The following is a 6,291-nucleotide window of genomic DNA, read 5'->3' on the forward strand; positions in this document are numbered from 1 at the left end:
CCGATACAACCTCGAGTGAAGGTATTTTCCGAGCCGAAGTTTAGCAGGGCTATATCTAGGGCTGCGAAGCTTTCCAACAGGGCACGCCCTCTTGCGTTAGTTGCTTGGCTGCCCCATTCCACTGCCCAGGAGTTGAAGTCACCAGCAATAATGACCTTCCGCCCCCTTGCGTCATCTACTAATGCATCTAATGCAGATGTAAATTCGCAGAGCAGCATGCTTGGGGCCAGGTAGCAGCTGTATATCCACAGGCTGCCGTATTGTGCGCGTACAAACCCAGTGAAGGACTTTGTTTTTGTCAGCGATGTCGATGGGTCGCCACATACACAGCGCAGCTTTTCCATCCTGATCCTCGGTCCATATTCTCGGGCAGTTGGTTTCTCGGTGGTGGGGTTCGCTGATAATGGCAATATCAATGCGCATCTCCCTAACAGTCTGCTCCAAGATGGCTTGAGCAGCTATGCAGTGGTTAAGGTTTATTTGGAGTAACCTTAACATTTCATTTTGCGTACTGCCTCGCGATACGCCGGACATTTAAAGCTTCCTGTAGCGTGGTCCGTTGATTTTTCTCCTTTCCGTATGCAAAGGCTACATTTTGGTGGCTTGGAGCAGCTCTTTGCTTCGTGACCTGTGTCCCCGCATCTGAAGCATGCGCCTTTCATATCGTCTCCGCTGGTGCAGTTCGCTGCAATGTGCCCAAAACCCTGGCATTTAAAGCATCGCTTTGGTTGCTCTATTGGACGAATACGGCAGACAACCCATCCGATCCTCACCTTGACCTTCTCGACAAGCGTCCTGGCTTTTGGCGCTGGGAGAGTAACTGTGGCCCTTTGTTGGCCGCCAAATGCTGGTCGCAGCGATTTGATCGTTTCAATCGGCAAGGTGTCGTCTTGTAAGGCACTTTTAAACGCTTCGAGCACTTCCTCCTTAGTCGCCAGCTTATCCAGGTCCTTGATCTCCACCTGGGACGTTTCGGTCAGCGTTCTTACTACCGCCCGGTCACCCAATGCCTTTCCCACAGCTTCTTGAAGCTCATCTGCGGAGTGCTCCGGCTTCCTATTGAGGCGCAGCAGAAGATCGCCCTTCGCGGTCTTGCGAATGCCATGCACATCGCCACTTAGGTGCTTGAGGGCCGGGTCGCTCTTCACGAGCCTGAGCATATCGGCATATGTGCAGTCACCCACTCCGTGGACTGTAATGGCGTCGGCTCTGGGACGCTTCTGCGTTCGCTTGCGTCCGTTCACTGCTGTCCAGCTCTCTGGGTTGCCATTATGGCAGCTAAGTTGGAGTTTGCAGGGGCTGTCTTTTGATGCGTGAGCAGCGCCTGCTTCGCTGGGTTTTGACCTTGGCGTTTAGCCTTCTTGGAGGGGGTTCTGCGCTGCTCTGGCTCGCTATCCCTCGGCCGTTTGGGCGTGCTTGCCTCTTTTTGACCCCCGAGCTTCGTTGGGCGCGTCTCTAGCATGTTCGGCTCCGCACGTCTGGCTAATGACGACGTCGTTTGCGCCTCGTCGCACTTCGTTTCCGGCGCACAGAGCATGAGCGCCACCTTCTGCAGGCTTTCTACTCTCGCGAGTTCCTCTCGCATCAGCCCGTTAATGTGGCGTTGTCCGTTGAACAGCGCCGTTAAGCCGTTTAGGACTAAGCCCATCTTCTCAATCGTGCCTCTTAGCGTTCTTGGCAGCTCTTCACTCGCTTTTGCCGGCGACGACGCAACCACTCTTTGCTGCACTGGCGTGACCGCCTGGTGTGACGGTGATCGCTGTAGTGCAGAGCGGCGCGCAAAGGCATGCAGCTCATCCGCCATTTTTTACTCTGGGCACCTGCTCTAACTATCAGGGCTCTACAGGAAAGTCCCTCGGTGGCCAACGGTTTCCCTCTGGCTATTAACCGCTGGGAGTTATACCGCTCCGACTCGGTCACCAGAGCCCCGTTTTTATGGGCACCGCCGCGGCGGGGGGGTTGGAAATTGGTCTGTTCCGCGACCTTTTGCTCCTTTTTTGCCCTGGAGCCTGTAGTGAGCACCGATATCGGCTTCTTTGCCTGTTCTTTCTCCAAAGCTTAAATGCTTAGCAAGAACAGCGTAAGCCCGAAAGTATGCTGTACTTTCTGCCAGTTACAGCTTATCGCCTGGTTGGTATCTCCGCTACGCAGTTTGGCAGCTGGCTCTATAGTGCAGATCAGCTGGTTGTGAGCTACGCTAGCCAACACTACTAACAGCTGTTAGAGTGAATGCAACCAACTGCACAAATAGCTTTGCGAGACGGCTAATACTATTGAGTGGTAAAACTCACAAAAGCGCACAAACACGCCAAGCAGACGCCTCCACCCCCCTCGCCTGGATCGTGCAACTGTAGACGCCACCCCAGGAATGGTCTGCACGGGCTTCGCAGTGAGTACCACCACGCACCTTTTGGTGTCTTAAACCTGTCTCGGTTCCCTGCACACGTGCACTAACTTCACTTTAATTTCACAGGTTTATTTGTTTATTTTCACGGAGCAGTTACAAATTGCGTCCGCACTCTATGAAAACAATCTCGCATGTCACTGTGTGAGTGTGTGTGTGTATGAATGTGTGTGTGTTTTTTTTTTTTTCTTATTTTGTAGTAAAAGAAAATAACAGCTTTGCATTAGACAATCAAAGAAGGAAAGGGTAATTTTATGGGGAGTAGAAAGTTGTGGCCCGCTCCTGCGGGACAACCGCAAAGCACTACTTCGCAGGGCGGGGTACGGCTGTATATCAGCCGCTCATCAGTCGATGCCGCGTTGGATCCTCTCCTGTCGTCGCAGCTCCTTCATTATAGCCGATGCATAGTTAGCAACGGCTGTCGATTCATTTTCAGTAGCCACCATTCGCGTCACGAGATTCTCCGGGGACAAATCATTTCAGCCCGTCGTCGCTTCCGGCGCTTTCTTCAGCATGGCTCAACTGCATATGGGACTATTCGCTGCATCGCATGCACAGGTTTTCCGTAAGCTGCGTTTTGACTACTTCTTGCTGCTCTTTTAGTCTCGCTAGCATGCTCTTAGTGGCCAAGTTTATGTGCCTCATCGCTGGCTGCTTGCCATGATACATGAACAGTAGCTCGTCCAGTATCGAGCCAATCTCTTCGATCTCCTGGGTATTTGCCTTGCTCTTCTTGGGCGGGGTGCTGCGTGGCTTGTTCGTAGGGCTGGCCGGTTCCCTAAGCCTTTTCGGGGTCTCTTTCTCTTCAATTGCCCTGCATGGTGCAGTGGGCTGAGGGGCCCTTACTGGTGTAGCCGGGGGCGTGCTCTCCAGTCATGATCGCCTAGCGAACAGGTCGGCCTGGCATACTCCTTCTTCCTCTTGTCCACCTAGTGGGGTGGTGCTTTTGTTGTTTCGGTTCATCATTGTGATTAATTGGGTCCCAACTCGAAGCCGTTGTTGTCGTGTGTATTGTGCAGTCACCTTCGCGATCCCGTGGTTGCCTTTCCATGGAGTGAGGTCCACGCGAGGGTTGACTCCGGTCCTTATGGGAGGCGGAGCTCAGAGCCAGATCAGTGCTAGTCAGGGAATATCAACTGAGCCCGCACGGCCAACTGAATGGCGACATACGATAAGCGTTCTACGAGGCCTGCCAAGGTTTTAGCGGGACGGGGGCGAGGCTAGCATTAGCCTAGGAGCCGTTTCGACAAGGTGTCAGCTTGCCTATTAAGGTCCTAGAATGCCCGACTCGTCAGCCCATCTCTACAGTTACGTAAGGGGGGTCCAGTGGGTCGCTTCCACACTTTACTGGGCTCAGTGTGGGGGTGGAGTTTGCTTGCTTGCATTGACGGGCGTGCTGCCAGTTGTGGCGCTCATCGCTGCTGATTTGTGGCTCCAACGGTGGCCAATGGTTTCTCACTGGCGTTTGACAGATGGGAGTTTAACCGCTCCAGCTCGGTCGCCAACGCCCCTTTTAGTACACCGCTATGCGGCAGGAGTTGACTTGGTCGGATCCGTGGCCTTCTGTACAATTTCTTGCCTCGAGTCTGCAGCTGCAATGCGAGTAAAACGTGAAAGCCTAAAAGCATGCAATATCTTTCTTTGTCCTCATGTATAACCAAACAGAGTGGCATACTTTCGCGCGTATTTGCTTTTTTCGTTGACGCATGTACTTCGATTGAGGTTGGAAGCACTGTACAACCAACCAGCTGTCCAGAGCTTTTGTCTTGCTCATGTGCTTAAGCATAAACAATGTCGCCATGATAGGTTCGCTGAGAAAGTGCTCAACTTGCTTACTTGGATCAGGTTTAGGGTTGGATATATACCATCAGGTAGTCCTCGCCATCATCCCGTCATCCAGGTGAGTGCGCGGGTTTGCTCCATGCTCGTGTTCACCTTCACAATCTTGCAGGTGTACCACCAGTCGTGCCACCTGCGTCTCTCCGTGTGCGTATGTAGTCTTCTTTGGTTTGACGCACCCTGGCATCAGCCGCTTGCGAAGCGCGTATGTGAGCGTGGGTCTCCACGTGCTCAGCCCCTTCGCCAATGGATTGCACATCATCGCTTTGCTTTCCCTGCCGGAGCTGCGGCCCACGACAAGGAACAGCCGGAGCGACAATCGAGACGCGTCAACTCACTTTCACTTTCACTCACTCTTTTTTCTGTGTGTGTGTGTGTGTGTGTGTGTGTGTGTGCGCGTGCGTGCGTGTATGCGTGCGACTGTGTGTGTGTGCGTGTGTCTGTGTATGTGTGGGTGTGTGTGCGAAGCATTGCTTCACAGGCATGTTCTTGCTACCTAAATATCCGCGGTTCTCCGTCTGCTGCGCTCAACTCTCCTGAGTTCTCGCATTACTTCTGCTGCGAAGGTGCAGGCAGCGTCCCACTTTTGTGCGGTCTCTATCATGTTCGTGACCAGGTTGTCCACCGTGATAGGTCTGCCCATGATGTCCTCCAGTTCCTGTCTGTTCGCTGCGAAACGTCCACACTCGAATATGACGTGATTGGCGTCCTCTATGATTCCTCTCCTCTCGTTTATATGGATGACTTAATGATGATAGGATGTTCCGAAAAACACATGATTAAAAACTTAACTGATGTTTTAAATGTATGTAGGAAATATAACCTTAAGTTGCATACAAAAATATGTTAATTTTTCATGCATGAAGTGACATTCTTAGGTCACAAATGCACTGACAAAGGAGTATTGCCAGATGACAAGAAATTTGACGTCATCAAAAATTATCCTGTCCCTCATGATGTGGACAGCGCGAGACGATTTGAAGCATTCTGCAATTATTATCGTTAATTTATAAAAAAACTTCGCAGATAATTCACGGCACATGACTAGATTATGTTAAAAGAATGTTCCTTTTGAATGGACAAGTGAATGCCAAAACGCATTCCAATGCCTTAAAGAAAAACTTATGCTCCCCACATTATTACAATATCCTGATCTTCGCAAAGAATTTTGTATTATAAAAGATGCTAGTAAACAAGCTTGCGGAACGGTTCTAACTCAGAACCGTGACGGAATTCAATTCCCAATAGCTTATGCATCTCCTTCATTTACAAAAGTGGGAAAGCAATAAGAGCACAACAGAACAAGAGTTGGCGGCAATTCATTGGGAAATTACCCATTTTAGATCATATATTTATGACAAACACTTTACTATTAAAACGGATCACAGACCATTGAAATATATTTTTTCTATGACTAATCCCTGCTCGAAATTAACTCGCATGCGGCTAGAGCTTGAAGAAAACCACTTCACAGTAGAATACCTAAAGGGAAAAGATAATTTCGTAGCAGACGCATTTCGCGTATTAATATAAAAGAGCTCAAGGATATGCAACATAAAGTCCTGAAAGTCACTACCAGGCGACAAATTAGACAAAAAAAACTGTACAGTAGAAAATTATGAACTTCTGCCAAGGCAAAGTCATAAAAATGTATCTAAGCCCAACGTACATGAAGCCCAAATAAACGATGAAAAAGAGATACAACAAATACTGTCTACATACCATGACGACCCAATTCAAGGAGGCCACAGTGGCATAACAAGAACGCTAGTAAAAATAAAAATACACTACTACTGGAAAAATATGACGGGTCATATAAAAGAGTACGTACGTAGATGCCAAATGTATAAAATAAAGACACACACAACAAGTAGGAGCTTGTAGTCGGGAGCTCCCGACTAGGGGACACCCTGAACCCTCTACTTCCAACATCAAATGCATATATATATTCTATTTTAAAAGCTATATGTCAAGTTTGGTGACTCTAGCTTTTATTATTTTCCAAAATGGGTCAAAAAAATAGGATATCGATATCGTTTCATATCGAT

The sequence above is a fragment of the Drosophila virilis genome, unplaced genomic scaffold (genome assembly GCF_030788295.1).
Source record: "Drosophila virilis strain 15010-1051.87 unplaced genomic scaffold, Dvir_AGI_RSII-ME tig00001611, whole genome shotgun sequence".
Taxonomy (NCBI): domain Eukaryota; kingdom Metazoa; phylum Arthropoda; class Insecta; order Diptera; family Drosophilidae; genus Drosophila; species Drosophila virilis.